At 40.7% G+C, this 15,059-nt stretch overlaps 1 protein-coding gene across 5 annotated transcripts in view; it reads right to left on the reverse strand.

Moving 5' to 3' along the window:
* The window catches only part of ACVR1 (activin A receptor type 1), a 118,570-nt gene that overhangs the window by 33,392 nt on the left and 70,119 nt on the right, over positions 1 to 15,059 (reverse strand). The window contains exon 1 of one of the 5 annotated variants that reach the window (XM_079131790.1): positions 14,883 to 14,980. The exons of 3 other annotated variants lie outside the window; for them this stretch is intronic. The gene's annotated coding sequence lies outside the window, so the exon portion shown is untranslated. Of the gene's footprint in view, positions 1 to 7,080; positions 7,106 to 14,882; positions 14,981 to 15,059 lie in introns of those variants that run through there. One more of the 5 variants, XM_079131791.1, reaches the window with a different exon arrangement.

The raw sequence follows: 15,059 nt of genomic DNA on the forward strand, positions 1-15,059 counted from the left end.
GGAGTGAGTTAATGGTGTCATATTGATTTGTTTGTGATCTATAGCAGGGAATGGAATGACTATATTCATAAGACTCAAATAATACAATTGATGCACATTTGAAACACTCAAAAGCATTATTTTTAAAAGATCAGCTGGGCATATAATCCCATGGCTCGAGAGGCTGAGACAGGAGGATCACAAGTTCAAAGCCAGCCTCAGCAACTTAGCAAAGCCCTGAGCAACTCAGTATCTCTAAATAAATTGTGAAAAGGGGCTGGGGATGTGGCTCAATGGTTAAGTGCCCCTGAGCTTAATCCCTAGTACCAAAAAATAAAAAAATTAAAATCACAGGTGTCCATGTTACATAAGTAACACACAGTTAAGAGTGTGTACATGCTGACTCTGGGTCAGGGATGAGAAGTTAATGTTGGGATTAAGAAGTAAAATGAAAATAAAGTAAGAGTGTTGTTATTCATGGACTAATAATGAAGAGAGTGTGATGTACTCAGCCCGCTGCAATAAGGCTCATGAGGAACAACAGCAGTAGCAAACAAGTAGCTCTAGACTGCAGAGGGCTGGCTTACCCTTGATCCTATAGAAATGGACGGTCCAGCCTTACATGACCAGCATATTGGTCAGCATTACAGTGCATGCTTCATATGCACAAGGCTCTGGGTTCAATCCCTAATACCACAATCAATAAATAAATCAATCAATAAATAATAGCAATGGATGGTCCAAGCTACCAAAGACTTAATGAGACTTTATGGTTCTAATTTTTTTAAAAAGGCAATTTAAAAAAAATAAACAGTAATATTTTTTCTTCTATCCCTCCAGCTGAACAAGTTTTAAAGTTCAAGTCCAAAATAACTCTAAGCACTCAGATACAGGAAGGGACACTGCTTTTCTAAGGTTTCCAGTTTTCAACGGGATATGCAGATACTCTGGCAGATATTTGGACTGTAACCTAAAGAATTTTGCCAAAAGAGAGCAGCCTCAAATAAATACCATCTTCAGTAAAATTCAACTTACTGGGCCTACCTCTGCAGTATACACAGGCATAAAGCTACCCTGACCTCAATCAGATCTTAATCTCACAGGGTCATAAACTAAGTCAAAGGGATTCACTCATTTATTAAACACTGTCCTTGGATCTTCCATATACTTCCTTAATTGTGTACAGAAGATCAAGAGGCTATCTTTCAGTTGGTGATTCTTTGAAGCAAAATATCAAAAACCAGGATTTGCACATCCTACCCTCCACACTCAGGACAAAATTAAAATTAAAATTAAAACAGGCAAAGAAAAATGACTGCTAATGAAAGGTAATAATTAACTTAATCTCCAACAGGAAAAAACCATGAGCCAAGTCCAGCAGTTAGTAATGCAAAAGTACAAGACCTTCAGGACTTCTTTCCATTTCACTCTTCACCCAACCTTTCACCTTTTTAAATCTGTACATTCCCATATAACTAATGAGCAGAGTCCTTCATATACTGGTTTTTATATACATGTAAATATAAATGAAGACCCTAAACTCACAAAAATATAAGAATGACCACACACACACACACGTGTCAAATGTCACTATGGCGATTTTATCTGACAGACTGGGTAAATCTGAAGAGACACCAAAAGAATTTTCTGAGCTAGGATTATTAATTCAACAAAGAAAGTTAAAAACAAGGTAGAATATTCCCAAATACTGGTATCCACAATTCTTAGAAGTACAGAGGCCTCAAAATGCCCATGACTCAGTTTGTCTTGTCAAATTTAGAAATCACCATAACACATGTGGGTCTGTGATATCTGCAACTGGGGCGAGGCTGCCTTTGAGGGCCACAGATAAGAGTGTGTGGATCCCTAAGCACAGACTGGGATATAAATGCAATACGCATCAGGAAACACCAGGGAATGGATAAGCCTGCCCTGAAAAGGGTTTTCTACAGTACAGACAGGAAGTACCATATCTGATGTGAAGTACTTTACACTTGCCTGTGCAAATAACCAGGAAGTGCCCTGGCAGAAGGCAGCAAGTCTACTCTACCTAATTGACATTCATTTAAATAATTCAGTAGTTTAAATGTCAAGCCAGAGGTATTCCCTCTCTGCAGAGCTCACCCACATTGTTTGTTCTAGAAGGCACCTCCCAGCATTACTCAGTGTTATGGCTGGCTCCATATGCCCTTTGTATCACAGGAACCAGGGCCGTGTGAAAACGCTCACAGCCTGGGCTGGCTGGGAACTGGCGGCAAGTTCTGACCACAAATGGAGGCTGCCTCCTATAGAGAGGGAGGCCAAGGGGTGGGGGAGGATGGGGGCTGGCTCTGCAAACCAGAGATGCAGGCTGGGAATCCCAGGAGTTTACCACAGCCAAATCTTTAAAAAGATTTTTCTTGTTCTGGGCAATACTCAGCTCACCATCTGGACACACCTACCCTAAGACTAATCCTAGACTGGCAGAAGAAGAGGCAGAGCAAAGAGCATCACGGACTTTCAAAGACTGTTCATAGTTTGGGATAATCTTGTATGTCACAGTAAATGTATTCATATTTATGTTTGAGACTTTAGCAATCTAAGCACAATTCTATGGACTTATCTATTCCCACCTGCCCAGTCATGTACTCTATAATGCTTTAAGGCATTTAAACTGATTATCATTCTAAATGGTGCATAAAAGCCCACATTTCCCACTAAGATATTTCATACAAGACAAATGAGCAAATGCTACAAGTAAACCAGCCTGTAGTTATGATCCATCCTTGGGGTCAGCAAAAGAAACAAGCTGAATTTTTTAGTCTTACCTCAAAGTAGCACAAATAATAATGCAGTAATTTGATTGTAATTACAAAAGTCCAAAAGTACAGAACTTATATCAGCTAAAAAAGGAGCTCCAAATATTCCTGGCCTCCTTCCAACAGTCTAAACAATTCATTCACTTGAAATGGCAGCTTATATTAGGTTTATAGATTATGGGAGTCCTTCCATCATTTTCTAATCCGGAACACGGTTTGGCACCTCTCCAGAATCTGCAAGCATTTGAGATCTCTGGCATTAAACAAAGGCTTAAGGAAGGATTTTGCAATGCCAGGTTTCATTGCCAGCAAGTCTGCTCCTAAGACAGGAGCACAAAGGTCCATCCGGAATGCCTAGTGAAGGGCATTTGATCCTCTGGCAAGAAGGCAGGCTATATGCTCAGGGATTAAAAACCCCAAGTGCCCAGATGCTTTCTCATTATAAAACACTCATTTAGCAAACTCACTTTCTTTTTTCTTTTTAATCAAAGAGACTGATACTTAATAAAGTTGTAAAGCCAAGAAGAAAATGTATTCCAGGATTATAAAAGAACAGAAGCATTCCAAAAAGACGGTTATAAGCTAGAATAACAACAAAAATGTCTAAGATTTTGAACTCATGATGCCTCCACTCCAAACGTGCTCCTCCTCAGCGTTCCCTAACTCAGGGAATGGCAGCACCTGATTCTGATTCTCACTGGCTCCTACCACTCTCCAAAGACAGGCAACAGTCTAACCCCTGCCTGCTCCCTGGCATCCTCTTCAGCACATGGCAGCTCTCATCAGACGGTCTCTTCCTGCTTCAGGATCCCAGGTCCTATAGGTGTGGAATTCCCTTCAGTTCATGTCCACCTCTTAACACTGCTTTCTCCTAGTCAGTGCCTATCAACCAAGCACATCTTACCTTGCATGATATTTCCTGGAGCAGACTTTGTTCACGCACCCAAATGTAGAGAAGGAACCCCTTTCAGACACTCAGGTCTGTGTCCCTGTGGCTGTTGAATGCCCAGCCCTTTCATCTAGATTGCAAGCACTGTGAGGGTGGGAACTGCACCTGCCTGGATCACCATTACATACCCAGCCAAAGCCTCAGTGCCGGGCAGAAGTACCAGCCTGATGAGTATTTGCTGCAGCATGAATTTTCTCCTCACAGAAAGGTTTCGGAGGTGAGAAGAGACCTGATGCTAGTTTTCAGAGCAGACTGAGCCCATAAAGTCTTCAAATGTCAGCACAGAACTTAAGGCAAGGCTTAGTCACCAGGCCAGCATGTCTGTGCAAACCATTTCTTCCCTAGAGAAGCCTGCCGTACCATCACATCTGTTCACTACTTGGGCTCCCATGTGTGGCAAATTAGTACTTTTTGTGGTACAGTAGGTTTTTCGTTAGTTTGTTTGTTTGTCAGAAGAAAGAACTAAGACACAGAGTTCCTAAAATAAGGAACTCTAATACATTCTAGAACAGCTGGGCTTCTGTGGCTGGTCCTCTTTGGGTTGGCTGCTTAAGGACTTTGGGCTACTATAGTGCTACAGTGATCAAGATCATCCACACACAGTAAGTGCCCTCAACACCAGCCAGCCAGTTTACAGTGATGCCTGCAGCACTTGGATGCTTAGAGAAAAAACTGCCCCTGATCTTTGCTGCCATTTTTTTTTTTCCATATCAGTGCCATAATGGCAAGTTCAGCAGGGAGCAGGAAAGAGCAAATTACATCATGTTCTCCTCTTGCTTTGCTGAAGGTGATAAGGATTCCTAAGTCATTCTGCATTTGAACTGCTGAAGCTGAGAAAGAAAAAAAAAAAAAAGTACCATCTGTTTATTTTGTGTCTGGGCTGACTCCTTGTCTCTGAAATAATCCCTGTAAATTAAGCCTACTGCAGCAGCCACACCTTCTATTTCAAAGCCAAAAACTCAGCCCGTGTTCAAGTGACTAACAAATTAAACAACACTGTGGGGTAATGACCTAAGACAATATTGGCCTGTCTTTTCCATGTTTTTTTATGATTCTCTGAATGCAGGACAGACTTGGCTTTAACATAGTACTGTCTATGATGCAACTCCTTAACTTGAGAGAAAAGTAATGCCCTCTGTTTTGTCTTTAAACTTCTCTAGCCAAGGTTTCACAGAAACAAATGATTATGAGGACTGAGGGTAATTGCCTACTGTGGAATATTTCCATAGGCCAGAAAATACTCTCCCCTACCCCTCCACATATAACAATGCCCATGTCCGAACAAACCTCCAGTTCCAGGGAGAGTAGCCTGAAGGAAGAGGAAAGCAGTTCATCCCAGTGAGTTATAAACAGTTCAGAAAAGTCACTCCTTCTCTGTGGTTCCATCTATTGACCATCTCAGGCTGGAAGCTCTGCTCATGGTACAGGAAGGGGTGCCGCTCTTGGCCAACTCATTTTTGGTGGTTTCCCCGACTCCTTGGGCTAGCCAGGGAGTACATGGCTTGCCACTGAGGGCTTCCTACCTGGTCTCTGAATTGAAACTTGGTTTATCAGGAAAACTTAAACAAAGGACAGAATAGTGGAGAAGGAACTATCAGGGCCTTCAGAGCCCAGCTCTGTACCTTGGTTTCTCCTCTCCTGCCATACTCCACCCTTTCCTCTGGGGTTCAGGGACCCGACCTCCTGCAAATTTGCCAACCTTGGATCTAGTTACCATCACAAGCCTTTACCACACCTCTCCACCCTGTCCGGAAGCTTTCAAACCACACAGATAAACCCTTCAAATGCTGGGCAGGGTTCCAGTTTGTTTAACAACAGTCTTGGAATGCAGCCTTAGGCATTGTGGCACCCAAAGCCAAAGGTGGAAATGCCCCTAATTAGTACATCCCCTTCCCTAGCTCTATACTCTGTTCTACTCCAGAGAAAAGCCCAGAAGGGACATGGTGATTTCTAGACTACTTCCATTCCATGCTAGATGAAACCATAGGCGTTAAAAAATAAAATTAGCGAAAAATTGGGGCACGGTCCAAACCTCTGTCCCTGCTACTTCCCTATCAGCTCCCCAATCTACCTCCCAAGGCCCTATCTAGTCCAGAGCTCCGTGAGGAGTTAATGAAGCAGGGAATTCCATGTCTTCAGTCCCAAGAATACATGACTGTATTACCATCCTGCAGAATCTGATGTTTGCTTCACATACCTTCCAACCCCTATCAGACTGATTAATATGGTCCAAAAGAACACATTAACTCCAAATTCAACACATCTAAGAAGACTGGCTGATTACTGAGAGAATAAAGACTCTACAGTCATTGGAGAAGGTTGAGTTTGGGTCATTTTGAGCTTATTCCTCTTTATTCAAGTTCAAAGAAAAGTTCCAGGTGCCTACGCTCAGGACAGAAGCAGAATGCATTTCTTCAGAGTACTGTGAACCAGAACTGGCTTTCCAAACACACCATCCCACTGCCTCAATCTCTGCAGCATGGCAAACCATTCCCGGCTTCCACAGTCATCTTGGACCCTGGCAGAAGAAAGCCAGCTAAATCTGAGATGTGTCACGAGGCCACTGGCTGGGAAGCAAGAATACCTAAACAAACCCAAGCCGGGGCAACAGGCAAGAGTTTCCTCAGATTCCCGCTGGCTCCCGTAGCTGCAGATCACTCCCAGCCTAAAGATAACCCAAGTATCTACGAAGGGTCACTTTTAAATAGTAGCTTTAATACCACCAGTCATCTCAGAAGTATTTCCTTCCAGAGCCTGCTTCCATCCATGCTGTCATGCCAAGTCGTCCAACAATGGCAAGCCCAGTGAGGAGATGAAAGTCCAGAAGGAAATGGAAGGAGTCCCAAAGGGGAGCAGACAGCTCCTAACATACTGCAGTTCTATTAATTCTCCACGCACTCACATTTGGACTACTGAGAAATAATCTTGCAGAGACGCCCCGTGGAAACCATCTACTGAACCATTGGAGATTAAAGAGCAGGTATAAAATGAAACGAAAGAATTTAACTCAATGCCTCCCCTTTCTAAAGCAGAGGCAACACAAACCATGGTTGGCTGCCTGCCATCCAGGAGTTTTTTAGGAAAACCTCTCCTTCCAAGAGGAAACTCGGGCCTCTCAGTGTATTAACCCACTGTTCTGTTGAACAAGGGAACTACATGGAGCCTTTGGACACACTGTACATACACAGCCATTATGGCCACCCACTAACCACACAAGTGCCAAATGGACCTGCTCAAAAGCTTGCTTATTGTTTTAGGTTCTTTTTTTGTTTTTGTGTGTTTGTTTGGTTTTGCTCCCTTTTATGCTGGGCCCCGATCTTGCTAAGAATCATTAAAATCTGCTCAGTACCTCACCTGCTGTCTACCAAGTGAGTCCACACTGTCCTTCAAGGCAGTCGGCCAGGGGCTGCTGTACCAGGGACAGGTGCTCAGTGGGCTATTTTCAGTTGCTATCAGCTCAATTGGGAGCCGCACATGCTCAGGAGGCAGGCGAGTTTTGGTAGCATTTCAAACTCTGGGAAGCCAAGAGACATACACCTTTCACAGCTGCTAGGGCAACCAGCCGTCCAGTGCTCCTCCCAAGACCGGAGACAGGCAAACAGTGTAACCTGCCCAGCCAATATGCTGGCAGGCAGGCTGTACCTCTCGGCTCACTGCCTGGGTTATTCTGAGCGGGGCTTATTGACACTCCATGGCAACACAGGAACAAAGGGCCAGCTAGAAGGATTGAAGTGTCTTGCAAAAGTTGCTAGAAAAGTCGGCAGCTCAGGCTTCTGTTTTCATAATAAAGTTAGCAGTGGATTATTATTAGACAAGTCTTGTTTCGAAGCTATTGTCATTATTTGTGAGCTACCTGTAATAAAGTTCTACTTTTTGAACTAAAGCTTGCTTCTGTTTGCCATCATTTAGTTGCTGTAGTTGGGATGCCTTTGAAAATGCAGCATGCGGTTGGCTTGCCACAAAACTGCAGGAGGACTGGTTTTTCTCACTCCCTTTCCTTCTCTTCTTGACATGACTTACAATCTCCTTCCATCACACCACTCTTTCAAAGCACACAAATTGCCTCTACTTAATCTTTCACTAGCTCTCCACTGCTTTCAGAATACAAGACACAACACCTCAAGCACAGGGCTCTGCCTAACTTGCAGGTCTCAACTCAACCCTAATTAATTCTGTCTCATGACTTGGTGTCCCCCATGGTCTCTGGGCTCCACCCTTCCCCTGCCTAAAATGTCCTTCTTAGTTCCTCTTTTGCTGGTCTAAGGCCTGTTCATCCTACAAGACTCTGCCTCCATGGATGGCCAGTCCCAGCCCCAGCCCCAGCCCCATAGGAGTCGAAGGTATTCCTTGTAAGGAAAGTATTAGAATCATGTGGTAACGACAGACTTCCAACAACTGGACTTTGACTCATTAACAGCTAGAACCCCTTCTTGCTTACTCGGACATTTCCAGGGCCAGCCCATTTTGACAAATGGTACTCCATGTGAATAAAATCTACAGGTAGATTATTATTTTTAAGGTGACTCTTACCACCTCCCCCAAAAGAATTTTGCATTCTTCTTTTTATTCCTTCTTTCCTTCCCACATCCCCAAATGTGTGTGTGTGTATGTATATATCTCCTTGGAAAGTTCATGTTCTTTTCTAACCCATAACAAAGAATTAGGCTCAGCATTAACCCAGGCTCAAGGAAACACCCGCTCCCAGGGCTCAGATTCAGCTGATTAGAATCAGGCAACAGCTGTTACAGTGTTATGACCAAGGCTGAGAAGGTGCAAATGTAAACTTCCCTTTTCCTCTTAAATCACTGGCTTGGAGAGACAGGGTGGTCAGGCTACATGAAGTTGTGGGGGAAAAAAAAAAAAAAAGATTCTAGGCCAGCTTTGTTGGTGAATATACCAGAAGACCTAAGATCAGTGGTCAGAACTTTCCTCTTGGGGCAGCAAGAGTTTCTGAAAAGTGAACTCTTAGGAGCAGACGGAGGGGTGTCTTTTTTTAAACAGGGTTTTGACCCATTAGTGGGTAGCAAAATCGATTTAGTAGTTCATGACAAGGTTTCTTTCCATTTCTTTGGAGATGAAACTGAATAGTGTTAAGAAAAGAGAAGAAACATGGTAAGAGTAATTACTATTTCATGAACCTATTGTTTCAGAGGTGTGTGGGTCCCGTATGCACATTGGGTCCCTCTCTAAAATATTTCTAGCTGTGAGTCAGTCAGAAGTTGGGAAGCCACCCCACCCTGTGTCTTATACTTCTTGGAATGACATGAGTTCTGCGTAATTATGACTATTATAAATAATCATTATCCATGGAAGCTTGCCTGAGTTCACCTCAAGCTGCAGGGGGAGTTCTAGAGGGGCTAGCAGCGTTTTGAGAGTTGAAAATCAGTTTTTAAAAGAGTTTTATTTTACCTTTTTTCCCCTCAAGTGAAAGTTACACATATGACAATCCTACATGCCTCCTATTTTACTAGTTTTTCTGTAGAAGAAATGGCATACCTCCTCGTACTCTTGAGACCTATCTATGAGGACCCAAGGCTCTGCACCCTTAATTATGAGAAAAGCATTTCATAAGCTTGTGAACTGAACTTGTTTTCCCATCTGTTCAATGCCTGATTTTGTTTGATTTGAATTTTTAATTTAATGAGTAAATTTAAATTTTTAATTTAATGAGTACTACCTAACCCCCTCTTACACTGTCCAAAATAGATAGATAGATAGATAGATAGATAGATAGATAGATAGATAGATAGATAGAGGGTGTGGATCTATTTTAACTACTCACAGTAGAAACAAACATTTCCTAGGAAAGCAAGGCTAACAGAAAGCTTTGTTTCAGCTCTCCTTGCATCAGATCATATACAATCACTTTATTACATAAGAAAACATGATAATAAGGAAATGAAATCTTAAAAGTGTGCAGCTTCACCCAACATTTACAATTTAAGTTCTTGTAATGGTAAATAACCCAACACATCTCATCTCTCGCTCCATAAAAAATTCTCATTTGATGATACGGTAAAGAAAAAAATTTATTCTGAACAAAATAGATAAATTATAGTAACAAGAAATGAGAGCAACAAATTTAATACTGAGATATTTCTTTTACATTCATTCGCCCCTTCAAGAACTTCCTGAATCCTCAATAATGAGAAATTCAAAGAAAGGCTTATTCTATTCTTCCCCCAGTAGCAAAGAGCGGCACCTTTGTGGACCCTAACAAAAAGTCCATTGAAGTTATCCCCTTCCTTCCTTCATTGGGTAATTGGGCTGGAAAGTATGAGTGGCAATGGTTTTGGAAATACTAAAATCCAGTCAACTTGGAAAATAATTTAGGACCTAGAAATCTTCTCTAGGATAGGCCAAAATCACTTGTGACAAAACTCTGCATAAGTCCAGGCTCCCCTGCTATAATAAAATCTAAGTGTGACTTACAAATCTTACAAAATGTTGGTTGTCTCAGTTTTAAAAGAATTCCAAAGAAGAAATACTCCATTTTAAGTATTAGTGTCAACGTCCTCACCTGCATGCATTCAGGGACAAAAGGAAAGACAAACCCAGAGGTTCTGTCTTCTCCCTGGTGGCATAATAGTAGTATTGGAGCACGATGAGTCTTATTAGTGGGAAGGAAGGGAAGAATATACAAGTAATTAGGACTCAAGTGCTCTTCTCTGTAAAAAGCAAATAAAACTCTTCCTGCAGCTAGAGTTGTGCAGATAATGAACATGAAAAATGATTACTGGTAGGAGAGACAAGAGAAGTGAAAAACGCAAACCCAGCTGAAGGGGCCTTGTCATTTGCTATTACACATTCTCTTCTTACCCTCTCAGACTAGATTGAGCTGGATTTTAGCACACACCAGACCTAAATGAATGTAAATGTAGCTACATTTAGGACACACCCACACACACACACAAAAAAAAAAGTGAAAATTTGAAGAGGATTAATAATGTCAGAAGCTCTTAGAGTTGGAGATGTGGCTCAGTGGTAGAGCACTTGACTAGCACTAGTGAGGCCCTGGGTTCAATCTCCAGCACCACACTAATAATAATAATAATAATAATAATAATGATAGAAGCTTTCGAATACTACTCCTCAAAGTACATTACGCCTTTTGTTGACTGTGTAACCTCAAGAAAGAGCTTTAACCAACCCAAATAGCCCCCCCCCCCAAAAAAAAGAAACAAACAAACAAACAAAAAACCTGTCTTGCAAGAGTAATTGTGAGGATTGTGGAAAATAAATACAAATTAATATGGGAAATAATAACATAAAGCAGTTAGCCCACTAACTTGCACATACTAAGCTATAAATAATTATTAAGTGTAACCATCAAAGTATGCAGTATTTCCCGATTTTCTGTATTTAGAAACAAAAACAACAATATTTTTTTTTTTTAAAGTCCCCTTTTGCTCAGAGCATTTAGAGTTCCATAGAATTTGAAAACCGTTCTGAAGTACACTCAAACTCTATCCAATAGTAGGTCCATGATTTTGGACCTACCATTTGAAGTGTTACCAGATTTTTAATCAATGTTTAAGAAACATTTGGTCCTCAGCAATGCAAAAAAAGAGGGAAAAAAACATTTGGGAGACAAAGGAGCAAGAGTTATTTCATGGATTTGTTTTTTGTGGGGAGAGGACACATAAATTTACACATTTATGGTTGACAAGTGATGTTTTGATGCTTTTATATAATGCATTATGTTCTAATCATGGTAAGCACACCTATCTCCTCAAACATTTATCATTTATTTGTGGTGAAAACATTCAAAATTCTCCCTCTTTGCTTTCTTTGAACTATATATTATTATTATGTTGCCATCCCACTGTGCAACAGAATCCCAGAAGTAACTTTCCCTGTCTAAGTGTAACTCAGTATCCACTGGTCAACCTTTCCCTATACTTCTTTGGTTGTTTTAGAGGTGGGGTCTTGCTATGTTGTCCTGGTTGCTATTGAATACCTGGGCTCAAGCCATCCTCCCGCCTCAACCTCCCCAGTAGCTCATGACACCATGCCTGACCCTTGCTTGTTTTTTAATGGACTACAAAATATATTAGAAGAAAATCTCACCAGGCACAGTGGCACATGCCTATAATCCCAGCGACTTGGGAGGCTGAGGCAAGAGGATCACAAGTTCAAGATAAGCCTCAGCAATTTAGCAAGGCCCTTAGCAACTTAGCGAGACCCTGTCTTAAAATAGAAAATAAAAAGGGCTGGGTTGTGGCTCAGTGGTAAAGCACTGCTGGTTTCAATCCCCAGTACCAAAACAGAAAACAAAAAAATAAAAAAACAAAAAAAACAAAAAGAACAAAAAACCTCTACGACCTTTATTTATGTCCCAATAACATTATTTAGCATCACTGATATCATTGGTGCACAATTAATAAGATGGTTCCCCTACTCTGTAAATATTAAATATGGGTCTGTTTTGTTTTGTTTTTTAAACTTGGTAATCTATAAAGTTCAGCACCATAGAAGCTATAATGCTACTACAAATGTCTTCATTGTCTACCCTGGTGTTTAACTCTTTGGAGTAAGTATTTTATACTTAACATTTGCTTTACAAGTAATGTTGAGTATATTAGAGCATATTACAAATAGGGGTTATCTGTGTTACAAAAAAATGCTGGTAAACACAAAAAAACAAGAATGCCTTTCATAGACTATGCTACTGACAGTTAACATGGAGCTGAGCCAGGAAGAGAGGATAGCACCCAGGCAAGGGCCATTATGACTGAAGCACTCTAGGTCACAGCACCCACTGGATGTTCTGCTTTTTAAAAAGACAGTATTTCAGCTAAAGGATGAGGCATTCTTTCCCATATTCTTGTCCATATTTTTTAACATCCTAGTGGTGGTAGTAGATTTAATGGCAAAACCTTAGTGGCCATTATTTCTGTATCAGCCCAGACAAACTAGTTTCATTACATGTTTTCACTGTGGCATTAAAATGTCATTTGCTGGACTCTTTGGGAAGCTTAAGAGCTGGAATCAGGAATAAAGCAACCAACAGCAATGCTGTTGACACTAACATAAATTCCATTTTCTCCTCTCTTTTTCCTGTTTTTTCTCCACTCCTCCTTCTCTCTTTATACTACATTTCCACTTCTATTTCTCTTTCACTCCTTTTCTATCTTGCCTACATCACATTTAAGTCTATGATACCAATGTGAACCCCAGGTACTAATTAATACCATACAGAACTGGTTAAGGCCCCTATGGAAACATAAGACAATTGGAGAGAATTCAGTCCTGAGAGTATTTGGATTTAAAAAAAAATAATAATCATCATATTGTTAAGTAATTTAAAAGAAGAGAAAGAATCCTAGAAACTCACTTGAACTAAATGTGTTTAGAAATTGCCAAGTATTTCCTGGGAGACAATTTCATCTGGGGGACAATCACCCACAGATGAAAACCACTGCTAACTCAACAAATCTTGCCAGCTTTCATGGAAGCCCTTTCCTCTTAATAATCCCTTCCACACTGCCACAGAAGGCTCAAACATCCTTGGCACTAATTGACACAACTGTCATATTATGTCTTTAACAACTAGACATCTAAAGCAGGATATGACTGCACTGTCCAAGAGAAATAAAATGTTAGCAATCTTATGTAATTCTAAATTTTCTCAAAGTGGTAAAAAAAAGAAACAAGTGAAATTTACATCTTCATTGTCTTAAAAAAAAAAAATCCAGTTTGTACCTCACACCTACAGCATGTCTTAATTCCACTGCCACATTTCAAATGCTACACTGACCACAGGCCATCACACTGGACAATGGAGAAGCACAATGTATGTCAAGAATATGGAAAGGAGGTAGGAAAAGATCAAATAGTATACGCTTAAAAGTAACAAAATAGATTCCAGAATATTGAAGCACCGAGGTTCCCACTGTACTGGCTACACTAACTTGTCTAATTATCTACTTCCAAGCAACTATCAATTATATAAAGTAGACTGTTACACCCCAAAGAACTTATAACTAGGTAATGTCCCTCACTTGGCCTTACTGTCCCACCTATCATAAGGAGGCTGAATTCACATTGTAAGCACCGATCTCTAAGGAGGAACCCTTGTAAAACAGAGTAGGCACAGCTTGATGCACAGGAAGGCAAGTTTATGTTTTGTGTATCTACAAAGTTATATGCCAACATTCTAAAAGAAATCACATAAGAAGCAGAGAATTATGAATAACTTTTATTTTTTCTCTCTTGGTTATCTATTCCTTGGTTTTAAAAAGGACTAGTACTGCCTCTAAGCAACTTTTTGGAAATTGCCAGAGATGTCAAAGTCCTTAAAATACCTGGCTGGTATTAAAGTTTAACCTGATATGTTTGCAAGAGAAATGGGCCCTCACCAGACACTGGAACTTCTAGCATCCTGCAGTTGAAATTTTCAGTCTCTGGAACTGAAAAATAAACATCTATTGTTCATGAGCAACCCTGTTTGTAACATTTTTGTCACAGCAGCCCATACAGACTAAGACTTAGCCAATGCCCCCCCAAATTTTGACTGTCCCACTACACATTCATTTACATGAAAAACCTTCATATAATTAATTGAGCCTAATACCTAACTATATACTATATATATCTTATACTGTCTTTATGTGTAAATTCCCCCCCCCCCAAAAAAATATATACTACTATATAACCTAAGGGTATGTAAACCTAAGGGTATGTTATCAGCTTTCCACTACTGTTACAAGTACTCAAGATAATCAACTTAATAAGAGAAAAGGTTTACTTTGGCTCATGGTTTGGAGAGTTTCAGTCCATGACAGTTTGGTCTCACTATTTTATCCAGTGGCAACACAGTGTATCATGGTGCGAGCACATGGCAGAGGAAACCTGTCACCTCAAGTCCAAGTGCAATAGACAAAAAGTGAAAGGGATGAGGTCCCACAAACCTCTTTGGGAGCACACCCCAAATACCAGAAGACTTCCCATAGGCCCCACCTCTTAGTTTCCATCACTTCCCAATAGTGCCAAGAGGGGAACTAGGCCTTTAATAATACATGAGGGCTCCTTCTAGATTCCAGATTTAAACTATAACAGAAGGTCAGCAACTCCCAATTTTTGTTTTTATTCAGAAAATACAATCATTGAAGGTTAGGCCACTTGTGACAACAATAAAACACAACAGTACCAACCTGCTTCTGAGGATGCTGAAGATCATTACATACATAGCACATGCTAGAGTAGCCCCCCTTGTCCTGGGGAGACATGTTCCAAAATGTTCAATGGAAGCCTGAAACCATGGAGAGCACCAAACCCTAAATATACTATATTTTTTCCATATACGTATCCTATGATAAAGTTTAATTTAT

This window comes from Sciurus vulgaris (assembly GCF_902686455.1).
Source record: "Sciurus vulgaris genome assembly, chromosome: 3".
Lineage (NCBI taxonomy): Eukaryota > Metazoa > Chordata > Mammalia > Rodentia > Sciuridae > Sciurus > Sciurus vulgaris.